This window comes from Eurosta solidaginis, chromosome 1, assembly GCF_040869045.1.
Source record: "Eurosta solidaginis isolate ZX-2024a chromosome 1, ASM4086904v1, whole genome shotgun sequence".
Lineage (NCBI taxonomy): Eukaryota > Metazoa > Arthropoda > Insecta > Diptera > Tephritidae > Eurosta > Eurosta solidaginis.
The window spans coordinates 143384165-143410013 of NC_090319.1; the positions used below are offsets into that span (position 1 = coordinate 143384165).

The window sequence follows — 25849 nt, forward strand, 5'->3', positions numbered from 1 at the left end:
TTTCTAGAAATAACCTCTTATCACCACACCAATCGGGCTTTAGAGCCAAACATAGTTGTACAACGGCACTACTTAAAATTCTTGATGACATACGCATACCTTTTGATAAAAACCAACTAACTTTGCTTTGTCTATTAGATTTTTCTAAAGCTTTTGATTCTGTTGATCATGCGTTACTTTCTTATAAACTTAAAACATATTTTGGATTTTCCTACAGTGCTTTGATGGTAATGGAGAGTTACTTAACAGGAAGATCACAACTTGTTAATACTGGTTGCGAAATTTCGGGGATCAAACACCTACCCCGAGGTGTTCCGCAGGGTTCCATTCTTGGGCCTTTGTTATTCAGTATCGTCGTAAACGATATCTTTTCGGTTTGTCAGCACATGAAAATGCACGCATATGCAGATGACATACAATTATATTTGTCTGGTAGTTTCACGGACGTAGCCAACCTCTGTCTTAAAGTAAATAATGATTTATTGTCAGTACAGAGCTGGGCCAATAATAATGGTCTCTGCCTTAATGCAACTAAATCGTTCATTTTGCCCATTTCGAAGAATAGGTCCGTTGATGCCCTTGCCTCACCAATATACATTGGAAACACGGCTTTACAAATTGTTCATAGAATTAAAAATTTGGGTTTCGTTATCAACTCTAATCTAACTTGTGAAGACCACATCAATACAGTCATGGGTAAAGTGTATACCACTTTGCGCAATCTTAGGCAATCTGCACCTTTCACACCTCCGCATATTAGAAGAAAACTGGCCCTACAGCTTCTTTTGCCAATAATAAACTATTCAGAGCTCGTTTATAACAAGTTGGACTCATGTTCTGCACACAAAGTTGAGGTCGCCTTTAATCATGTAACTCGTTACGTTTTCGGGTTACGAAAATTTGATCATATTTCGGCTTGGAGGTCCAAGCTATTAGGATGTAACATATTTGACTACCAAAAAGCTAGAAGTGTGATTTTTTTGTACCGCTTAATTGTCACAAAATCACCAGCATATCTTTTTGAGAAATTGACATTCACTAGGTCTCCCAGGACGAGTAATCTAGTGGTGCCTAACTTTAACTTCGTTGCTTCGACAAGGCTGTTTTTCGTCAATACCGTACGTATTTGGAACTCTATCCCAGCTGCAATTAGGAATAATGTAAACCAAAGCAACTACAAACATATTATTTTCAGTTATTTTTCTAGTCAACAAACTTAAACTGGGCATTTATCTTATTTTTATCTTATCTTAATCTAATTTAACCAAAATTTAAAATTTAAAAAATTAAAAATTTAAAGTTTGTAGTATTGTTTTGATATGCTTGTTTTCTAGCATCTTTTATTTATTTATTTAAATGAATTATAAATTTAAAAAATTAAAAATTTAAAGTGTAGTATTGTTTTGATATGCTTGTTTTCTAGCATCTTTTATTTATTTATTTAAATGAATTATATGAATTATGTTTGTTGTACTACAAAAGACAATTTGTCTTATTGTACTAATATATTTTTTCCGAATAAATGAAATGAAATGAAATAAGGTTGCTCCTCGAAGGCTTTGGGGAGTGTTATCGATGTGATGGTCTTTTGCCGGATACAGATCCGGTACGCTCCGGTAACACAGCACCATTAAGGTGCTAGCCCGATATCGGGATTTATGTGGCCACATTAAACCTTCAGGCCATCCCTCCCTTCCCACACCCCAAGTTCCATGATAAGCTTTGTGTCGCCAGAGCCTCGTCTGTTAGTAAAACAGGATTCGCCGCGGATAGGTGAGGTTGACAATTGGGTTTGGAGAAGCTATATATTGCGCTACACAGCCCTTTGAATCTGGTATTTTAGTCGCCTCTTATGACATGCATACCTACCGCGGGTATATTCTGACCCCCTAACCCGCTGGGGGTTTTTCTGTCTATGTATATAGGTTGTGTACACTAATAATTTTACAACAATTCAGTATGATAGCAATAATCATACGTAAAATAATTTATTATTTTTTTTATTTATATAAATTATTCAAGGTTCGAATCGAGCTCAAGGCCAGAACAATAATTTTTTTTCTAATGATAATTATTGTTATTTTTTAATTTTTCTAAATTTGAAAAATTGTATTTTGTTTTTTGGAATAGTAAGTAGAAAATTTTTCAGACAACCTGCCATAGCTGCGCAGATAGATCCATTTCGAAGGGTGCTAAGCCTTCATCATCAGTACGCTTTAGGCATGCTGCGCTAACCATTTAGCTATACAGCGGTGGTTTGTTTGACTGGCAAATTTGCTACTTCTATTCCTTTTTACCAACGATATTTATACAGTGTTGCGCCATCTGGTTGTTCTGGCCTTGAGCTCGATTCGAACCTTGAATGATTTATCAATAGGCCGATAAAAACAAAAGCAATTGTTATTTATATAAATTAAAATAGTGAAAATTGCATAGATTTATAAGTGCACTATATAGATTATGTTGTTATAAAAAAATATTATTTTTACCCTCTTAGTTTAAATTCTTTAGTTTATTAAAGCGACGATAGCATCGAAAGTATCATTTGCCATCTGGATGCGAAAGAAGCAGGCAGAATTAACTGGAAAGGCACGTAACGTAACTGGTGTGACACCACAATATAAAGCCAAAGGACCATCGGTACGCATTAGATCCACGAGGCCGCTGCGCACACCACGCGGATACTTGCATGCGGGAGCTGTTTGCAATCTGCTCTTGAGTACATCAGCTGGCATACCCACCATCCAATATGCTATACCCGCTGCACCGCTTTTCGCTGCCAGTTTGCTCTTTGACCTTATCTTGAATATACTCGTAAGTGAGAAAATAGAAACCATTTGCGGGTAAATCACGCAACAGCGTCGCAGAGCTCCCTTTGTATAAGCTACGTATACCGCCTTCCTTGTACAATTTCGAGGCTGTATCTTACATACCCTTTTATTTACGTTAGCCACCTGACGATTGGTGCACTTGTAATAAGCATTTAATATGTTCACCAGGCGCTGTAATAACGTTTGATGTCAACCCGGAAAAAGAGCAAGCAATTCCAATTTGGGTGTATGTTAGCTTTGTATTTTCACCTGTTTTTTGCACGCGTTTACCCAATGCATAACCAGCAAAGCATAACGCAAATATGGGCGCTACACTGTAAGTGGTGCAGTCATATCTTTGTATAAGCATGTGACGCCTTCATTCTCTATACTTTTGGCAGCACAATCGAAAGTGCCCTTGTACAAGGGCGGTTGACCAGGAGTTGGACCTTGTTTGGAGGCGAACCTTAATGGTGTCCAATGGATGTCTCGAGTGTACATTGTATATGCAACCAAATCCGCCACTCAAAATAGCCTTCAAAGGATTTGCCTTACGTTCTTGCGCTGGTACAATAAATATTGGTTTACGCTGTTTGTGTTTATTTACAACTAGCAGACCCGGCAGAATTGTTCTGCCCTAATTTGGTCTATCTGCATACATTTTAATAGGCTTTTTCCGTCTAACTCTGCCCTCCTCCCTTTTCACTTTTTCTTAATCCATTTATTCACTCCTCCCTCCGTCTTTTTCGCTTTATCTATCTCTATCTTCGTCTCACTCTATCTCTTTCTCAGTCTCCTTCCCTCTTTTCTCTTATCTCAAATTCTTCTCATTCTTCTTCATAATTTATTGCCAGTCCAAGAGGGTGGTATCTACATATTTTGTTCCAGTCCCATTCCGAGTCCCAGTCCCAGTCCGTCTCTGGTCTACTTACCGGAAAAAAAGATCGTAAATACTAATATAGAAAAATGTATATACCAAATTTCAGGCAAATCAAATAGTGCGTATGTAAATAGGTATGTGGGTATTATTAACTCGTCTTTATTTCGGCTTCGCATGCATATTTATCAGTATTGCCAGGTTGATGCGACTAAATCGAATATCACAATGAAAATTACTTTAAAGCTCTCAGCAACAGCTTTCATTTGATATCCATATTACACACACATTCTAGGGGTATCCGTGTCCACGTTTTGGCCTATATATCGAGACAATAGTCACCAGTAGGTACTAAAGCACACATCAACAGCTTCAATTTGATACCCATAATGTAAAAACGCATCCTAATGTTACCCTGATCCACGTTTTGGCCTATATCTCGAGACGCTAGTCACAAATAGGTATGAAAACTACCCTGTACTAAAGCACTCATCAACAGCTTTCATTTGTTATCCATATTCTATAAACACATTCTTGGGGTACCCGCGTCCACGTTTTCGCTTATATCTCGAGACCCTAGATACCCACGGGTACGAAAAATATCCCGTGTCAAAGCACTCATAAACAGCTTCCATTTGATACCCATATTGTAAAAAAATATCCCAGGATTACCCAATTCCACGTTTTGATCTCAAGACCCTAGCCAGAACGGGATAAAAATTATCCTATGTCTGTCTCCTGGTTCTAAGCTACCCCTCCAAAAATTTTCAGCCAAATATGTTCATCCGTTCCTTCCTCTTCAATTAAAAAGAGCGCATAAAAATCCGTTGCGTATTTTTAAAGGTTTAAGCATTCAAAGGGACAGAGAAAGCGACTTTGTTTTATACTATGTAGTGATGTACATCCATACATACCTATAAACCTACGCCCGAAGTTAAATAATGCAGCGAATGCTGTATATGTACGTATGTATGTGTCGCATCATCTTCACTCAAAAGCAATTAGCGCGCACAGTTCACAGCGAACAACCACACAAACACATTTTTTGGTAAAAATGTTACTTTTGTTTAAACAATTTGGCTGATATAAGAAAGGAATCAACTATTTTTTTTGATGCAGATCGAAGGTAAATATTTCAAAGTTTTACTGAAAAGTAGAATTTTTTTAAATCCATCCATCCGTTTATGAGTTATAGCTGTGTAAACCAAAATTTTATGATTTTTTACTACATTTGGCAATTTGCCACGCCTATATAATATATATCTTAAAATTATATTAACTGCACCATCTCACGTAGCTAAGCTTTCAAATGCAAAAAACCGGTTTAAAATCAGAGCAATCTGTGTGAAGTTATGTGCATACATGGCATTTAGCGACTTTATTTTATAAGATTTATAGATATTATAGATTATCTTGCCCTGCAATATTGCCATCTTGTTAAAACGATGTTATTCCGAAAAAATTGCACTGCAAAGCTTTCCGAAATAAAAAAAGTAGCAAGTGGCTATACTGGCTACGTATTGGGTTTGACAGTTCCAGTGAATACGTAGTGGCTACGTAAGAGGACAAACGCGAATACGTAAGAAGTTATAAAATACGAATTCTGGGTGAATGTGAGTGAATGCGACGCAAACATTCACGGTGACATACATAATACGGGGCCTAAAATACAATTTAAAAAAAAAAGTGCCTTAGCACATTTTCACATTAAGCTAACGATATATTAAGTAATAAAAAGTATATATATATAATATGTAATAAAAAGTAATAAAAAAGTATTTTAGCCTCGAATAACATCTATGCATAGCCGTTTAAAATTCAGAATATTATTCTCTCCTTTCATATAATCAGGTAATGAGTTAAATATGTTAAGGTCCTTATATAATAATGTGTTTTGGGCTGCAGTAGCTCGCTGTAATCCTAGTCGAAAGTCATTCGCATTCCGAACAGCATTTTGGTGTGTATCTCTAACATAATGAATGCAACTTGTTAAATACACCGGCGCCATGTTGTGTTTAATTTTAAAAATCATTATTAGTGTATTGAGCATCACTTTTTGCTCAATATTTAGCCATTTCAATGTTTCAAGCATGTGACTTATTGGGATGTATTTGGCATTGTGGCATTTTATTATGGATCAAATTTTTTTTTTTTGTAATTTCTGTATTCTTCCTATTTGTAATTGGTTACAAGATGTGTACAGAATTGTGGAACAGTACTCAAAATGTGGCTTTATGATTGTATTGTATATTTTTATTGCTGTTAAAGTGTCTAATTTATTTCGTATTCTTCGAAAGAAGTAAATTTTTTTTGCAGCTTTTGTACACAAATAGACCACGTGATTGTTAAATTTGAGCTCATTGTCTATTATTACACCTAAGTCTTTCATATTGGTTACTTGCTCAATACTAGTATTATTTATCACTAAATTTATTTCGCTATTTGTATTCATCACCATTACTTTTGTTTTCTGTTCATTCAATTTGAGCCTATTCATTTTAAGCCATTTCATAATTTCATCATATCACATTCTAACTTTCGTTTACATTCTTCCACTGTTTCTGCTTCTGTATATACCAATGTATCGTGGGCATACATTACCACTTTGGATTTTGATATCACTTTTTCTATATCATTTATGTAAATTATAAACAGAATTGCTCCCAGAATCGATCATTGGGGCACCCCTGTATTCACATATGAAAAAGTTGATTTTGTGGATTTTATTTATGTTTGCTGTCTACGATTTGTAAGGTAGTCCTTAAACCAAAGTAGCTCTTTTCCTCTTATTCCGTACATATACAGCTTTTTTATAAGAATACCTCTGTCTGTTGTTTCGAATGCTCTTTTAAAATCAAGAAATAGCGCTTCTATTATTGTCTTTCCTGGACGCTTCTTCCACTCACTTACAACGAAGTTTATTGCACTTTCGCATGAATGATTCTTACGAAATCTAGGTACCTTTGTATTTGATTTTTCATAACACTTTCCATTATTTTTTCAAATATCTTAAGAGTATTTATTGGATAAAACTCTTCACATTTTTTTGCTTTAGCGATTTTTTCAACCGGCACTACCAATGAGTCCTTCCATTCATTTGGAAATACTCCGCTCATTAATGAATGATTTATTAACTTTGTTAAGAAAGGCCCAAGCTCATTCCAGTTCTCCAAAATGATCTTTGGGCTCACATTATTCCAATCTTTTTTGTTTTTAAGTTGTTTACAAATTGCCTTTAGTTCGCAAATTTTTATTCCTTTAAAATGAAAGGTTTCAGGACGATGATCAATATTGTTAATATATGTTCCTTTATCAATTGAGTAATCTATTAATTTTATGCTCTCAATGAGGTATTTATTGAGCTTATCATCTATTTCAGTTTCATCACATATTTCTTCGTTTTTATAAATTATAGAGCCTATTCCCTTTACATCTTTCCTAAGTAACAAAAAGAAATGTGGAGATTCTTTTTGATCTGTTGCGATATTGATTTTTAGCTTAAAGTATTTATTCTCTTCTTCTTCCTTGTTTGTATGTTTTACATGCACTTTTATAAATGAACCATAAGTTGGTATAGTCCATTACTCTTTCAGCTTTGCATGCTCTAATTATACTCAGTTGAGCAGAGCTCACAGAGTATATTGACTTTCATTGGATAACGGTTGGTTGTACAGGTTTAAAGGAATCGAGATAGATATAGACTTCCATATATCAAAATCATCAGTATCGAAAAAAAGTTTGATTGAGCCATTTTCGTCCGTCCGCCCGTCCGTCTGTCCGTTAACACGATAACTTGAGTAAATTTTGAGGTATCTTGATGAAATTTGGTATGTAGGTTCCTGGGCACTCATCTCAGATCGTTATTTAAAATGAACGATATCGGACTATAACCACGCCCACTTTTTCGATATCGAAAATTTCGAGAAACCGAAAAATTGCGATAATTCATTGCCAAATACGGATAAAGCGATGAAACTTGGTAGGTTGGTTGACCTTATGATGCAGAATAAAAAATTAGTAACATTTTGGACAATAGGCGTGGCACCTTCCACTTTTAAAAGAATGTAATTTAAAAGTTTTGCAAGCTGTAATTTGGCAGTCGTTGAAGATATCATGATGAAATTTGGCAGAAACGTTACTACTATTACTATAAATGTGCTAAATAAAAATTTTTTAAAAGTCAAATTTTAACAAAAAATTTAATATCTTTACTGTATATAAGCAAATTATGCCAACAGTCAACTCCAGTAATGATATGGTGCAACAAAATAAAAAAATAAAAGAAAATTTCAAAATGGGCGTGGCTCCGCCCACATACACAGTCCACCGTCTGTCCTTCCGCTCGGCCGTTAACACGATAACTTGAGCAAAAACCCATATATATTTACTAAACTTAGTCCACGTACTTACCTGAAGTCACTTTATCTTGGTATAAAAAATGGCCGAAATCCGACTATAACCACGCCCACTTTTTCGATATCGAAAATTACGAAAAATGCAAAAAATGCCATAATTCTATACCAAATACGAAAAAAGGGATGAAACATGGTAATTTGATTGGTTTATTGACGCAAAATATAGCTTTAGAAAAAACTTTGTAAAATGGCTGTCACACATACCATATTAAGTAGAAAAAAATGAAAAAGTTTTGCAGGGCGAAATCAACAGCCCTTGGAATCTTGGCAGGAATACTGTTCGTGGTATTGCATATAAAAATAAATTAGCAGTAACCGACAGATGATTTTCTGGATCACCCTGGTCCACATTTTGGTCGATATCGCGAAAACGCCTTCACATATACATCTAAGGGCCACTCGCTTTTAAAACCCTCATTAATACCTTTAATTTGATACCCATATCGTACAAACACATTCTTGAGTTACCCCTGGCCCACCTTAATGGCGATATCTCGAAAAGGCGTCCACCTATAGACCTAAGGCCCACTCCCTCTTAAAATGCTCAGTAAAACCTCTCGTTTGATACCCATATCGTACAAACATTCTAGAGTCACCCTTGGTCCACCTTTATGGCGATATCTCGAAAAGGCGTCCACCTATACACCGAAGGCCCACTCTCTTTTAAAATACTCATTAACACTTTTCATTTGACTCCCAAATCGTACAAACACATTCTAGAGTCACCCGTGGTCCACCTTTATGGCGATATCTCGAAACGGCGTCCACCTATGGAACCAAGGATCACTCCCTTTTAAAATACTCATTAACACCTTTCATTTGATACCCATATCGTACAAACATATTCTAAAGTCACCCCTGGTCCACCTTTATGGCGATATCTCGAAAAGGCGTTCACTTATAGAACTAAGGCCCATTCACTTTTAAAATATTCATTAACACCTTTCATTTGATACCGATATCGTACAAGCACATTCTAGAGTCACCCCTGGCCTACCTTTATGGCGATATCTCGAAAAGGCGTCCACCTATATAACTAAGGATCACTCCCTTCTAAAATACTTATTACCACCTTTCATTTGATACCCATATCGTACAAACCCATTCTAGGGTCACCCCGGGCCCACCTTAAAGCCGATATCTCGAAAAGGCATCCACCTATAGACCTAAGGCCCACTCCCTCTTAAAATGCTAACACCTTTCATTTGATACCCTTATCGTACAAACACATTTTAGAGTCACCCTTGGTCCACCTTTATGGCGATATCTCGAAAACGCCTTCACATATACAACTAAGGCACGCTCCCTTTTAAAATACTCATTAACACCTTTCATTTGATACCTATATCGTACAAACAAATTCTAGAGTCAGCCCTGGTCCCCCTTTATGGCGATATCCCTAAATGGCGTCCATCCATAGAACTATGTCCTACTCTCTCTTAAAATACTTTTTAATACCTTCCATTTGATACACATGTCATACAACCACATTCCAGGGTTACCCTAGGTTCATTTTCCTACATGGTGATTTTCTCTTATTTTGTCTCCATAGCTCTCAACTGAGTATGTAATGTTCGGTTACACCCGAACTTAGCCTTCCTTACTTTTTTTATTTATTTTTAGCTTCTTTAACGTTGAGTTAAACCATTTTTTGCGACTTGAGCTATTTCTAATCTACTTCTCGTTTTAGCTACCACCAAATCTTTTATGCACTTTTCTAGAATAACGGCGTTTTCATTTACATCATATGCGTTACTATGTTTTAGGTTTTTGTTTAAAAGCATTATATTAAATTCACGCTGGTTGTTGTGGAATTGTTCAATAACTTTGCGCTTTGGTTTTATTACACTTTCGGGAGTAGGTTTTTCTATAACTATCGACTCATGATCTGATATTTTTAGAGAATTTTGCACTGTTACTTTCAGATTGTGTATATTCGTTAAAACATAATCAATCAGGGTTTTAGAGTTTCTAGTTATTCTAGTACTATCGCGAGTTAATATCGAGCTCAAGGCCTAACAATAATTATTTTATCATTATTATTGTTATAATATATTTTTTCTTAATTGAAAAAATTTTTAAATTAGAATAGAAGAAAGACAAAATTTAGACAACTGCCAATTAAGAAAAAATATATTATAACAATAATAATGATAAAATAATTATTGTTAGGCCTTGAGCTCGATATTAACTCGCGATATTACAAATCAGTAGGCCGATATAACAACAAAAATTGTTATTCTAGTACTCTCGTTTATTTTTCTGCATTATACCGTTATCAAATATTATTTTTTCTAATTCTCGCTTCTATAAACTATCTTTCTACCAGTCAATGTTAAATTCGCCTGCTATTATAAAATCTTTACTTATTTCCGTTATTGTTTCCAGTTTATCTTGAAATTTATTGCAAAATTCACATTCCGGGCTATATGGTGATCTATAAAGCCTCATAATGTACAGCTCGTTGTTATCAACGATGAATTTTATTGTTAATGTCCATATTTTCATATCACTGACTAGATAGTCTACAACAGTCGCTTTAATTTCTTTACGCGTGTATATAATCACGCCACCTGTTCCTCGAGAGCTTGATACACACTGAAAACTATTGAAATTTTGTAGTTTTATTTCAATAAGTTCTATGTCTTCAGTTACATAACTCCGCTTTATTATTTATAATATATAAGTCCTTGTATATTTGCATAAAAAAGTATTATTGACTTTGATTGCTAGTAACCATTTTTTCTCCTTTTAGCTTCCAGTTTATTCACATATAGTGGACAGCTTTTACTAAATGTCACGTGATTAATGTCCACATCGATATTTAGTCTTTCTTTCGCACGTATGCAGTGAATACATTTATTTGTTAATTCTCGGTTGCAATCCCTTGAACTATGTTTTTCTAAACATTTCACACAGATTTCTTCATTTTTACATTGTGCGGCTTTGTGGTTGAAGCCTCTACATTTATAGCACTGTTGTACCTCGAGGCCATCAAAAACTTTACATTTTTCTTAACCTATATTTACTTTTTCGGCGGCGGTAGTCTCTTGGAACGTTTCCGGATCTGCTTCGATTAATGCATTGTAGTATATTACATTGAGCTTTTTTGTTCCATAATGTTTTAAAACTTTCAGATTTCCATCCGCAAAGTAAGTATTTTGTTTTTTTTTTTAACATTTCAGTTATTTTTTCATCTGAATGTTTAAAGTTCATCCTCGATATCACAAATCTATGAGCAAAACTTTGGGTATTTTTTCTTCATATTTTTCACCAATACGGTCCTCGATTTCACATTTTATTTTATTTCTTTCCGTGTCCGTTTCACTTTCGATTAATATCACACCATTTGCTCTAGACTGTACATTGCTTATTTTCAGTTTTTTTGAATCAACTTTTTCATTTAAATCGGTTTTTGTTTGATTGCTGTTTTGTTTTGATTTAGGCTTTATTATTAAAGGCACTTCTTTTCTAATATCTGGCATCACTCTCTTATCTTTGTTTAGTACTTCAGCAAATGACATTTGTTTGTTAGCGGCCTTCGTTTTACCGACTAACTCTTTTATTTATTTTTGTGCTTTATTATTTTCTTCGCTACTATTTTTAATTTCACTGCAAATTTTCTCGCTGTCTTTCTAAATATCTCCGCCACATCTCTTATTTTCTTTACTTCACATATATTTACTACACATTTTTTTTTACCTTTTGAATTTCTTTTATTCTCTCGCTAAATTTAATTTCAATCGCCTCTAATAATTTTTTTATCTCATACTCGTTATGTTTAAGCGCCAATTCAAATTCACTTTTGTACTCTTCTAATAGGGCACCATTTTTGTTTATCACTGCTTGCATGTTTCGCATTGCAGAATCTATATTATATATACATATATAAACTGAAATACCGGTCGCACTCACAAGCTAGAACAATGGGTGACTATACCGAATATAACATGGTCGCGAAGTACTACAAAAAACTAATCAAATTTAAAAAGATTAAATGCATGGAGAATAATATTGATATCAATAGATCAGAAGGCAAGCTAATGTGGAAGCATCTTAAGCATGCTAAGTTTACTTAACGGAGCCAGAAGGAAAGATCTTGACGGTGATCGTAAAAGGTGTGACATAATGCTGAAGCATTGAACTCCTTCTTTATCGATAGCATTGTTGATGTAAACAGGGAAATTGAAGTTGTTCCGAGCCAGAACGATTTCCAATATACAGCTAGGTCATGTTTAAAATTCGAAGAAATTACAGTTGAGGATGTTATACTTATAGCAAGAAGGTTCAAAAATAAAACTGGGGGAAAAATTCACTTTCAGAAGGCGTTATTAAAGATTTGTTATCGTACATGGGTTTCATTTATGTAAACGCTATAAAAAAATACATGAATACTGGAATAGTGCTAGACATGTGGAAAATCTCGACAATGGTACCAATTAGGAAAGTAAAATATTCAATAAAGAACAAAGACCTATAAATACATTGCCGAACGTAGAAAAAATTCTGGAAATTGTAATAAAAAATCAACTGGTTAATTACTTGGAAAATAATAAAATCCTTATAAAGGAGCAATCCGGTTTCCGAGAAAGGCACTCTTGCGAGACGGCGTTAAATTACGTCATATCTAGCTGGAAAGAAGAACTGAGTCTAAAAACCTTATAGTAGCCATTTTAATTGACCTGAAAAGAGCGTTCGAAACAATTGATAAGAATACAATTCTCGATAAACTACAAAAAATTGGTATTAGGGAAAACGAATTGCAGTGGTTTAGGAGCTTCTTATCAGACCGGAAACAAAGGACAACCATCGAGTCAGTTGTCTCATCCGAGGCACAAGCGGACATAGGCTTACCACAAGGGTCGGTATTAGCACCAATCTTGTTCAACATTTACATAAACGATATATCATCAGCACTGAAATATAGTAAAATCAGGTTGTTCGCAGATGAAGAAAGTTTATAGATCCATCATAGAACTGCACTTCTTATATTGCCCTACAATATTCTTTATTGCCAATGAAATACAATTAGACAGGTTACAAACTTGCAAAATACATTGAAAATGAGGTACGACACTTCCTGATCAATGCACTAAACTGGTTGAGTGTGAAACAGCTGATATTTTACCATAGTATGAAATTTGTATTTTATATCAAGCATGGTAAATTACCAGTCTACCTAGGTGAAAAACTTATGTATGTGAATGAAACCCACTCTTACCTAATCAGGGAAAACAATAATTTTAGATTAGATCTCTTCAAAACAGAAATGGTCAAGCAAAATATATTTTACAAAGGCCTGAAATGTTTTAATGAACTTCCCAATCATTTTAAAAGTTGTGAAAACTTAAACACTTTCAAAAAAAGTTTATTAGAATATTGCAAAACCCTTCCAATAAGATAAAATATTTTGTATCTGTATTTCATGTTACTGATCCTTGAGCTTACATGGGCATTCCAAACAGACACAGGGGAATCTTATCCATCAGGCCAAATGTATCGCTCGCAATCAAATTGGGGAAGAGTTCCCGGAAACATCGCCTCAGACAAACAGTAGGAGTGTTCATGAGAATCACGTCTATTCCAACAAAAATAATAAACAATAATATATTATAATTAATTATGTTTATATAAAAGCTGGTGCAGCGAGGATTGGAAACACGTCCTTTCCAACCGTCCCATAAGAGTGGCTCATTCTGCTGAGCTGCTAGCTTTTGCGTTGATCGGAATCAAATGCATTCAGACAGCATAAATAATAAAACTGTGTAATCTTAAGTTTTGGAACAGGACAGGATTGGAAATACGTTCTTTCCGACCTCCCAATAAAAGTGCCTTATAACTCTGAGATCCGAGTTATATGTGTTGATCGGAATCTATTGCATTCCGACAACATAAATAATTAAACTATGTAATCATAAGTCTTGGAGTAGGGCAGGATTGAGAAGACGTTCTCTCCAAATCCTCAATAAGGTGACTGCAGGACTCGCCCGTTGGGACCGCCAGTTCCCGTGCTGATCGGAATCTCATATATTCCGACTGCCCAAATTTTAGAAATCCTATTATTATTAAAATGTACTTATAAATTGTAATAATTTAAGCTTTAGGCTTAAAACGCCGTAATAATAAATAAATAAACTTAGCCCTGCGTCTTGAGATTGCGTCACATTACAGGAGGATATGGTCCGCCGCCTCCGCTGATCGATCACAAAATCGGCATTTGTTATTCCGTTACTTTTTAGTTTTTATATATATGTACATTTTTCATATTTGAAATAAAATTTATGTTCATATTTCAAATTTTAGTGAACTTTATATTTTACTTACTTACTTACTTAATTGGCGCTTAACCGTTTAAACGGCTATGGCCGCCCAACAAAGCGCGCCAGTCGCTTCTTTTCTCTGCCAACCAGCGCCAATTGGTCACACCAAAGGAGTATAAATTGTTTTCCACCTGGTCCTACCAACGGGGTAGGGGGGGGGGGGGGGGGGGGGGTCCCTCTACCTCTGCTTCCATCGGCGGGTACCGACAGAAACACTTTTTTGGCCGGAGCGTCATCTTTCATTCCCATAACATGGCCTAGCCAGCGCAGCCGCTGCGTTTTAATTCCCTGGGCTGTGTTGGTGTCTGCATAGATCTCGTACAGCTCATCTTTAAATCTTCTTCGGTACTCGCCATCGCTAACGCGTAGAGGTCCATAAATCTTTCGAATAATGTTGTCATGGTCCATGTTCGGCCTGGGTGCGTCTGAAACCGGAAGTGGGTAGGCGCACACGGGCCGATCTCGGGTTGATAGTGCACTCGGAAGAAAATAAAAGAACACAAGAGGAATTCCTCGTTATAAAATAATATTTAATTAGAGTGTAAGGAAATATAAAGTGGATACAATATTATTACCTTCGTGTTTAACGTGACGATGTTGATCCTGGGCGTTGTGAACTGCTTGGCGGTCGATCATAAAAGAGGCTGGTTGTCCCGTTGAGGACAACCGCTAAGCCGCGAAAAAGTCCTCTGGTGTTAAGGAGGGGAAAGGCCACACATACAACCACCCCCACATATACGTGCATGGGTGCTGACAACCTGCACACACACGTGCATGTGTATGAAACGCATGTATGTGCATGCATGCACACAAATGCGGCGTGAGTGTGGGTGGCTGGAAGTATTATTAAAATGTTAGGGAGGGGCGCCGTCAATCAGGTAAAAGTTAGGCAGTGGGCCTAAACATGCCGCCCCCCCTTGCGGTACGCAACCTCACAGTCCGCCAAGGATCACCGACCATGAAGAAGAGAGGAAAAAAATAAAAAACTTATAACTAATTATATCTAACTTAAAATAGTGACGGCCAGTCCGACGGCTAGGCGGCACGCAAGATGGTTTGCGTAGTGTGCGAGCTTGGTTGCTGCTGCCTCGGTCATTCGCCACTTTTCCCGTCCTGGTTAGAGGCCTGAGCCATGTTTGCCTAGAGCTAGGGATTGCGAAAAGAAGTAAGAAGATATATGTGTTCATATTTCTTGCCGTTTATTACACAGTAAACGGACGCCTCCATTGTGAATTCATACAAGTGGCGAATGTTTGATACAAACGTTCACAATAGTAAACAGCTTTGATCACCTGTTCAATCGTTGTTCGATTACCTAAATCATTAGCTCACCAGTGGTTTTCAAGCATTTTTGTAGACGACTGGTATATTGCTTTATTTACATATTTTAAAATACCTGCATAGCTGGTGGCTGAAATTTTAATCTATAAACTTGATTTTAGAAATGAATATTAATATGTAGTCTGATTTTCTGTATACAAATTTTAAAGAAAGCTGATTTGAAACAAATGTGCAATTCATGGCACTTCAATTTTGTAACGGCGAGCAAAAGAATAACAAACCGTTCTTCCATTCTCTGGCCATTCGCGACAGCCTTTCTCCCTGTCAGCTATTATTTGACACGTGGGTATGGCAATGGAGGAATAGAAAGATTTTTCGCTAGTACGAATTCACAATGCACGTCTTTTGCAACTGTGTACAATAAAAATTCAATAAAATAACAAAGTATCAAAAGTGTAAAAATTCATGTATTTCGGTCGTTACCGAACATTTTGATGTTAGCCCTTCGTTGTGCCCGAGAGTACCCAACCGAAGATGGTACTCTGAGCTAGCAAAGGGCCAAACGTGGTGGGCATAATCCCTGGTAGCATTATTTCCGCATATACGTCTGTCCCTAGTACGAGGCGGATCGGGGCGGATGAATAAAAGTACGGATCCGCCAGACGGAGATGTGCATACGGGGATGCGATGGCGCTGTCGACGCTGGTCGTGAGGGCCATTCGCCGAAATTTGGACACGACCGCCGCATGGGTTGCAATTCGTTTGTTTTGGCCGTGTCTTCCTCGTATGCATAGTAGGCATCCTGCTTGCCCGCCAATGGTGCTGGTAGGGAGTTGGAGCTCCCGGTCGAGCTCTTCTGCGATCACGGTGGTGGGGGAGCATCCGTCAATTAAGGCACAGACGAAGTGTAGCCGCCCCCCCCCGGCTTCTATCTTCACGATCGCGGTGGGTGTGATCGCTACCGTTGGTATCATGGTGGCGGTGGCAGCTGAATTCTGGGCTACGAGCCCTGACCGGAAGGCGGACACTGTGGTGAGCTGCAGCGTGTTGCATCCGTGGCTGCGATGTTGTGGCTGATGACGTTGGTGCAGGCGAAGAGGCCTTGTCTCCGCTCTGCGGTCGCGCGAATGTTGTCTGCGTTGGGGTTCCTGGTTTGCCGGCGAAGAGCCGGGTCTCCGCTCGGCCGTTATATGTATGGCGCTGTACAGTCGCTGTCCCTTGTTGGAGCCGCTTCCTCTCGTGCTGCAAAAGTGGTCGAAATGATTTGGCTGTAGGCGGTATGGTCGGGCGAAGAGACCGCGTCTCCGCTCCGGTTCGGCTGGCATCTCGGTTTCAGGATGGACGAAGAGGTCCAGTCTCCGTTCCAGCGTCCGACGCATATAAAGAGATTGTGTCGTCTATCCGCTCTCGGGGTGAATCTAGCTCCTCCTCCACTTGGACGCTCCATGGCTTGGAGCAAGCTTCTCGTAATAGCTGCTCCTCTTCGTCGATCGAGGCGATGTGCAGCATCGTGTGGTGCTTCTTGCCGCACCGTTTGCATCGCCCTTGGCTTGGGCACGCGTTAGAGCGTTGATCAGGCGCCAGACAATTTCCGCAGTAGCTTTCGCGAATGGTTACGTAGAGGCGCTCTTCTGGCCTTTTCGCCCGAAAGGTTGGGCACAAGCGGATGGGGTGTCGCTCAAGACACACTCGGCATTCCGAAGAATAACGCGCTGCGTTCGTGGCAGCATTACGTTTCAAAGCGGCAAAACGACCCATTTTCCTGAAAGGAGTGAAATAGGTTTGAATAGGTCGGGTCCTTAACGAAGTGCAGGGGCGAGTTGTTCCTACTTTTATTATTGAGATTTGGGAAGTTTTATTAGCGCGTGCGTAAGGGGAAAACCATCTCTCGCTGCATAAAAAAAAATATTCATATTTGGCGCGCATTATGTGCATGTCCTCTTTCCCCGCACGTTATGTGCCTGTGTCTTTAGTGCCTTATTTTGTTTATTTCGTGTCACCCGGTAGCGTTTTAGTTAGCCACGGGCACCCTAGTGCTGCAGAAAAATTAGCATTTACGATTTTCGGTTCGCACATTCTGGTACCGAACCGGGTAGAGAGTGTATAGCGTGGGTTCTTTTGAGTCGCTGTTGTTTGTGTTGTTGGTGCTAAAAACCAACAACTCTCCTGCCCGCCGCAAAAAAAAAAAATGTTTGGACAGCAAAATTGTATGCTATATAAAGAAAAATAAAAAAAAATGTTCGTTTTGGAAGAGGGGAGAGATTTATTAAATGTATAATTTTTTATTTGTTTGTATTGCCCTTCGCTTATTACTTCAACTTTTCCCCAAGTACGCTTGGAGTCCTGTTTAATTGACGGCCTTAGCAAATGATACGGTTCCCGAAGGGTATTTGGCTCCGACACCGATTTGTCAGAAACTGGTTTTTGGGTACCCGTTTGCCTCCTTTCATGCATCCCTAATATAATGTAATTTAAACTTGGCATATATATGTAAATACGTTGGTGTAAGTATATGGACAATCAGTGCACGGACTTAACCGCTTTGGTAGAGTGACCAACCGTTTTGACCCATTTTTCATTTTCTACTACTTCTACGACTTCTGCCACCAAAATTTAGATTCTACCAATATTTCGGTATTTTCGCACTGAAAACGTATACTGCGATCATTTTAAAGTATTGAATTGCCGAGCCCACCCAACTAACATTAGGAAGTGATACTGACCAAATCAGTCAATTTTGAAAAATTTGTGGACAACTTAACAAGGAAATAAATTTTTGATGAGATAAATATAGTAACTGAGCACGCGAATATTTTCTGCGCTAATTTTCTCAGTTTTTTTCTTTTTTTTCGTGAATAATTTGAACGGAAATAAAAAGTTTTACGTAAACGATAACATGCCGAAATCGGTTATTTTGTGGCAGTATTTTTGGTACTTTGGAATATTGTTGCATTTATTTTTGATTACTAACTGCTTTCTCAAAATTGTAAATGTCTACGTCATGCTTTTCCATATGTGAAGCATGTAGCCTTACGGATAATTGATGATGTGTCAACAACCTTATCCTACCGTACTAGTGTATCGATTGTTTGCAATATCGATATATTGCATGTTTCACTAACTTCCGTAAGTAATTAATGAAAAAAACGAAATGAAACAAACGTGTTCGGGAGTGATTTTTTGTTTTGTGATTGCAATACAATTGTAATTGCAATAAAAATAGTACGCGTGCGGGCGAAAAATGTAAATCGCGAATCTTTAGTGTATATTTCGTGTTTGTGAAGTCTTTTAGTGAAACAAAATATACATATGTACATATATGTATATACATATTGAAAATAATAAAGAGAGGAAAGAAAAAAATGTGATAATAAAGACCTATGAAAAGTCATGCAAAAATCATTCACCAAAGCAAAGCAACAAGTTATGTGAAAAGTGTGTAATTGTGTTTTGTTGTTGCTACAATTCGCAATAAAATCATGCGATCGCACATTATAGTAGGGTGTGCAGTGATTTTTTTATTGTGAAAAAAGAAAATTTTTTTTTGTGTTGGTTTTTGCTTCGAAAAGCAAAAACTTAATTGCAATATTTTGCATTAGGGTGAACCGAGCAATCCGAAATTTCTCCTTTGTTTTTTTGTTTTGTTAGAAAATTTTCTTGTTCTTTGTTTTTGTTTAGTATTTAAACTTTTTACTTCGAAAATTAAAAAGGAATTTTGTTATGTGCCGTGCATTATATTAGGGTGTCCTTAATTGAAAATTTTTATTTCCGTGATTTTTGGTTTTTTACTTATTATATTTTTGTTCGCATTTTTATTTTGATAAAAACGGGTGTATGCAATGGGATTGGTAGCGGTTTTGTTTAATTTAAGTGACGCTGCCTTTGCCATTCTATCCTTTTTTTTTTTTGTTTCTTCCCAACAAAAATAAAAATTATGTTTATGTGAGCACCCTTACATATAATGCATTAGGCAAAAAGAACAAAGAAAATATTTATTTGAGGAAAATTTCATGATTGAATATGTGGTTTGCGAACCCACGATTTTTTTTTGTTTGCCTAAGCAGACCCCAAAATTGTTCCTTCATGATTCCATGCAGTCTAATGCACACAGTCATTATGTACATGTTTGTGCACATGTTTTCGGTGGAGACTACCCAGTGATAACTTCACTTTGTAGTGAGTGTGTAAAAACGCATTAAAAATCGAACATTTAATAATAAAATGTGTTCATCAATTGTAGCAAAATATGTTTGCTTTTGTAAATGTAAACCATACCACCCATGTGCGCAAGCATGCATATGTACCTATGTAACATTAGGCTTGATCAAAACTAGATATTTTTGTTTCCACTATGAGCTTTGTTGAAGTTGATCAGTTGTGGTTAGAAGTTTTTTTTTGATGTGTGGAGGTTTTGTAACTCCGATTGTAGCGTTACTGCTGAATATTGGGTCTGTCGTGTTTTCGGTGTCCACGGTATATGGTGGTAATAATATTAGTTTGACAAGTGGTCTTGTGACTTGCCCCCTCTCAGTTCTTATATCCAGAACGCGAACCCGGTTGTCTGATCCAGAGTGTAACCTTATCACACGCCACAATCTCCATTCGTTGGGAGAAGATTGTCTTCCCGTATAACCACCATATCTCCGACTTGCATATTTGTTTTAGGATGCTTCCATTTTATCCGTTTCTGTAGTTCCGAAAGATATTCCGATTTCCATCTTCTTCAGAAGTTTTGATGCAACGCCTTGATTTTCTGCCAGCGATTGACTATTGAGGCAGTATTTTCCTAAGCGCTGATTTCCGCTGGTGCCAATAGATGTCCTCCAATCAGAAAGTGTCCTGGTGTTAGAGGCTCAAGGTCAGATGGTTCATTTGAAGCGGGGCTAAGAGGGCGAGAATTGAGACTCGACTCGATTCTACATAACAGTGTGTTAAATTCCTCAAACGTGAATTTGTTGTTTAAGGCCACTTTTTTGAAGTGGCTTTTAAAGCTTTTCACTCCCGCTTCCCATAGTCCCCCTATGAGTGGAACTCCTGCTGGAATGAAATGCCAATTTAATGCCTGATGGGAACATTTTGACAGAGTTTGGTTTCTTACATCGGCAAGAAACTCCTTAAATTCCGCTTTTAATGCGCGTGATGCACCGAATAAATGTTTCTTGGACATCCTCGTCTAGCTACGAATCTTGAAAGCGCGGTTAGAAATGAGGAGTGTGCTCAAATCACTAGTGGCTTCTAAATGTATAGCCTTAGTAGAAAAGCAAACGAATAGACAAACGTAACCCTTTGAGGTACGACACCCGCGCCCACTGTAACTCTTAATGTCGAAAGACCCTGCGAAATCTACCCCTGTATTGGTAAATGCACGCGAAAATGTGGTGCGTTCTTGAGGTAGAATTCCCATGAGCTGACTTTGAGATCGTTTTTTGAAGATCGTGCAGATCTTACAATTATGAATTACGGATCGTATCATGGTTTTAATTTTTGGTATCCAGTATTGGGTTCTAATGATGCGCAGCATTAATTGGTTTTCACCATGGAGAGCAATTTCATGGACAAATTGAACATAAAGACGAGTAAACCTACAATTGTACGGAAGTATTATGGGATGGCGTTCAGATTCGGTAGTATCTTTGGATGCACCAAGTCGTCCACCCGTTTTCACTATTTCGTCTTTATCAAGAAATGGAGTACGCGAAAGTATTTCGCTTTTAGGTCCAATTTGTGTTTTGGATCGCAAGCTTGAAATTTCTGATCCGTAATATTGCTTCTGAGCAAGTTTTATTAAACAGACTGATTTGATCATCTGGACTTGAGCGGAAAACTATTCTTTGGTATATTGTATGATTATCATCTACTAGTATTTGCCTATACATCTTCTCAATATCGCTATTGAAGACATATCTGAAAAGTCGCTAGTGAAGAATTTATGTTGGTAGATCAGCCTCAAACACAGGACCAGGAACAAGAACATCGTTCAGGCTGACACCATTTGAAGAACGCGAAGAAGCATTAAAAACAACTCTAACTTTGGTGGAGATACTTTCTTCTTTTATTACCGCATGATGTGATAAATAGTAATTATCGACTGCATTGGCCGATTGAATTGAATCTAATTTTGACATATGCCCCATAGTCTCGTATTCTAGTATGACTCTATTGTATTCTTTCTGTAAATCGAGATTTTTTCTAAGTCGGGTTTCATTTTTATAAAACTGAGAGCACGCTATTCTTAATGATGGACCTAGATTTATCTCTCCTGGGAATTCTGACCTGAACGGAAGCGACACAATGTATCTCCCGTCAGAATTCCGCTGCGTTGTACGTTGATACAATTCCTCACAAAATGTGTCTTTTAATGTGGAGGCTTTAGCTTCCGGTGTGCCTTCGAGCTCCCCAAATGACCTTATCTGCTTGTCTAAAGCCACTTCATTGTAAAAGGATACCCAATTTTGATTGGTTGGACTGGCTGCATCAGCACGACCAGTCAGTATCCAACCAAAGACAGTTTCTTGAGCTAAAAGAGTGCTAAGAATATTTTTTTTGATACCGTCTAATATGATTTGCGGATAAATATCCCTGCCCAGAACAAGATCATTCAGGGAATGCTTGTTGTGTTAATGCACTAATATCGCATGTTGGCAAATTACCTGTCAAATGTGGTAGAACTAGAACTAAAACGTCAATAGAAATTAGTGGGTCAACTGGGAACCGCCACTGAATGGCGCATGCCTCTTTTACCTGGGCAGAAACTGAATTATTGATGACAGAAACTTGAGCATGCATCTTTCGAGTTGGCAGGTTGATTCTTCGTCGGAGTCTTTCAGTGAAAAAAGGGCATTCAGATCCCGAATCTATGAGAGCTCTGGCCGAAAAATCTGTACCATTATAATGAATGGTGACGCGAACTGTGCAGAGTAAAACACCTTTACTAGTATTAATAAAATTAGATTTTACTGTACTTTTATCTTTCTGCTTTTTTTGTTTTGCAGATTCATTTTGAGATTGAGCTTGCTTTGACGCTTGCTTGTTGCACGGTTGCTCATCCGATAAATCCGCAGAATTATTTACCTGTGCAAATTTGGCTTATTTGTCTGTAAATGCAGAAGGGTATTATGTCTTAAATGGCAGTTGCTGCAATTGTGCGCACTTGTACATTTTGACACTGAATACCCCGATGACAGACAGTTTAGGCAGAAGTGATTTCTTTTTATGAAAGCAAGTCTTTCATTCGTGTTCAAATTTTTGAACTTTGAATACACCTAAATTTTCTGATAATTGCTTTAGCACATTTTACAAGTACCTTTAGCTACACTTGCTTGGAAAGCACCAAGTTTCTTTGGGGGATGTTCAGAGGCCTGCTTTGAGTTTTGTACCTTTTGAGGTTTTGTACTCTTTATACCTCTTAAACCTGAGACTGACTCTAACGTTTGAAAACGATTTGTCAGAAATCGGTCCATATCCGCCCACTTGGAAGTTTCTGTCTTGTTTTCTACGGACTGTTCCCATAGCGAAAGGGTCATATCAGGAAGCTTAGTTGAACATAAATATGTAATAATTGGATCCCAATTAGATATGTCAATATGATGACTTACTAACGAGGATATGCAATTATTTATGTCCCTTTGTAATCTTTTGATTGAATTACCGCATTCAGTTTCGACTGATTGAAGGTTGAAAAGAATCTATAATTGGGTGTTGACTAATATTCTCTTATTTTCATACCTGTCGCAACAAATTTTTCCAAGCTATATCAAAACCATCATTCGTCAATTCGCATTTCTTAACGATTTCTCTGGCTTCACCTTGGGTTTTTTGGATGAGATAATATAATTTTTGTACTGGCGACAGGCTTTATTTAGAATATAAATGGCCGTGAACATGTCACGAAAAGTTGGCCATGACAAATAATCACCTTTGAATATATCAGTATCACAAGGTGCTAAATGCAAATTGCGTGGCGTGAAGGCAGCATCGTTTTCCTTCTCTGTCTTCTCAAAAAACGGTATAGCATGATTTATTTTTCTTTCTAATTGCAGTAACGTCTTTAGCGGTAATGTCCTCGGACACTAGCAGATCATCGAAAGCAGCTTTGGCTTTATCCCACATGGACTTCAACTCCTGCTGCTGAATTTTCAGCGAATTTTTGGAGCGATCGCTTGTGGGTTTGCTTAAGAATTCGATGTCGAATTCAATTACGGTGTCTGCTAGGCGGTTATATGCTTCCATATTGAAAATTTTTTTAAATTGGAAACAATGAATATTTCCAAAAATATTAAATGCAGAGAGTCAGTGTCTGTGGAATACCCCAAAATGCTAATATAAATTAGTTAACGCTTTCCACCAACAAAATCAACCCAAACAAATTAAATGAAATTCTAATGAATTTTGTATAAAATCGTAAATGCAAATATTTATTTGAAAGAAAATAAACTCAAATTTAAAACTTTTAAAAGTGAAAAAACAGTGGTCTGTATATAAAATATATGTACGTGTAAATATACGTGTTAAGAAAAAATTATTGCTCGCGAACCAACTATATTTATGTACGTGTGCGTGTATATATGTAGCACAGTATTATTTAAAGCAAACGCAAGTGAAAAACTGAGCAGAAGTTGGAGGAAAAATGTTCTGTCCACTAAAATGACGCTCCTCTATAACTCAGCTGTGATCAACCAAAACCAAAAGTGAGGTTAAGTACACAGTGTAGTGGTGTTGTTGTGAGGAATTAATAATAGAAAAGTGCAAGTAACATAAAATGTAAATTGAGTTAATTAATATTCAACGAATTTGCTTGAACTTTTCTTGTATTTAAACCACAAATATGTGTGTGCGTTGGTGCGACACTGAAGAACCTTAAGCCGTGTCAAATATTCTTACCGTTGGTGACAAAAAAATATGATGGTCCAAAGGGCTCTTTGTACAAATTTAATGTTTAATTTTTGTTTCACAAATCACTCGCGCACTTTCACTTTCACTATTTTATTATAATGTGCTCACTGAAAATAACCACGTACCTTTTATTTGTAGATGTTTCAAACTGATGAAATCGCTATGAAATTGTTGGTGTTATTGGTCGCAAACTCAATAATTTATAAATTTTGGTAGCCAAATTTCTGTGTTGTTATTGCCGCAAATAACCCCTCACGACTCCAAAATACCAAGTACTATTATTTGTCTGGATATGGTCGCTTTAATAATATTTAAACACTGTGTGCTTGTTGATTCGCAAAAAGGGCGCTTATGATGGTCGCTGGATGTAAAAAGACGGATTGAATGACCAATGTCTTGGCCGGACCACAGCTCAGGGATGGTGCCGGCCAAGATATAGTGCAGAAAAAGAAAAAAGTGGTATTAGAATTTTTAATTTAAATATAAATATCTTTATTTGCAATAAAGATTGTGCACAAAAATTAATATATATATTTTTAGGTTACCTGTACAATTTGGTTGGTGAATCTGGAACTTCGGCGGGATATGTCCTTTCTCCTTGATGTAAGAAAACAAGTGAAGTAAAAAGAACATAACAGGCCAATACCGCTTGCCAGTCAAACTGTTTATTTATTCCAGCGATGTTCATTCGTATGGTTAACATAAACAGTTTCACTGGCACTGTTAACCAATATAAGAAAAATGCGAGGGCCACCTTTTATGTTTGGCGTTTGGGCTGTCGGTCCTCTCTACAACCGCCATTATCAGTAGAAGTAGGGGCACTTCGTGCACGACGTGATAACTAATCACGCGTGACATTCATCACTATGGCCGGTCTAAGACTGATAACAGTCCTTGATCCAGAGCCGGGAACCAATTATGATATCCAAGCCAAGTATCTTAGCCCCCACCTTAACACGTTACATAAACTTGGCATATCTGATAGTTTTAAATTCATAGCTTAACGAGAAGTGGGGTAAATGGGAATGAGGGTCGTGACATCTCCCATACAATATAAGTCCAAATCAGATCAATATACTTATTTTCAACAAAAAAACAGCATATGTTGGAAAGTTCCAAAATCCTAAGAGATATCAGCAAACAAATTTAAATGTTTGCGGTTGTTGAAATTTTGATTTGGATTCATATTCCATTAGTGCACCATTTACGGTTCCGGATAATAAAAGAATTTTGTTAAAAGTCTACACCTTTTCC

At 37.2% G+C, this 25849-nt stretch overlaps 1 pseudogene; it reads right to left on the reverse strand.

The window, feature by feature from the left end:
* Positions 1 to 2507: 2507 nt before the first annotated feature.
* Positions 2508 to 11954, reverse strand: LOC137237979 (congested-like trachea protein; annotated as a pseudogene).
* Positions 11955 to 25849: the final 13895 nt, after the last annotated feature.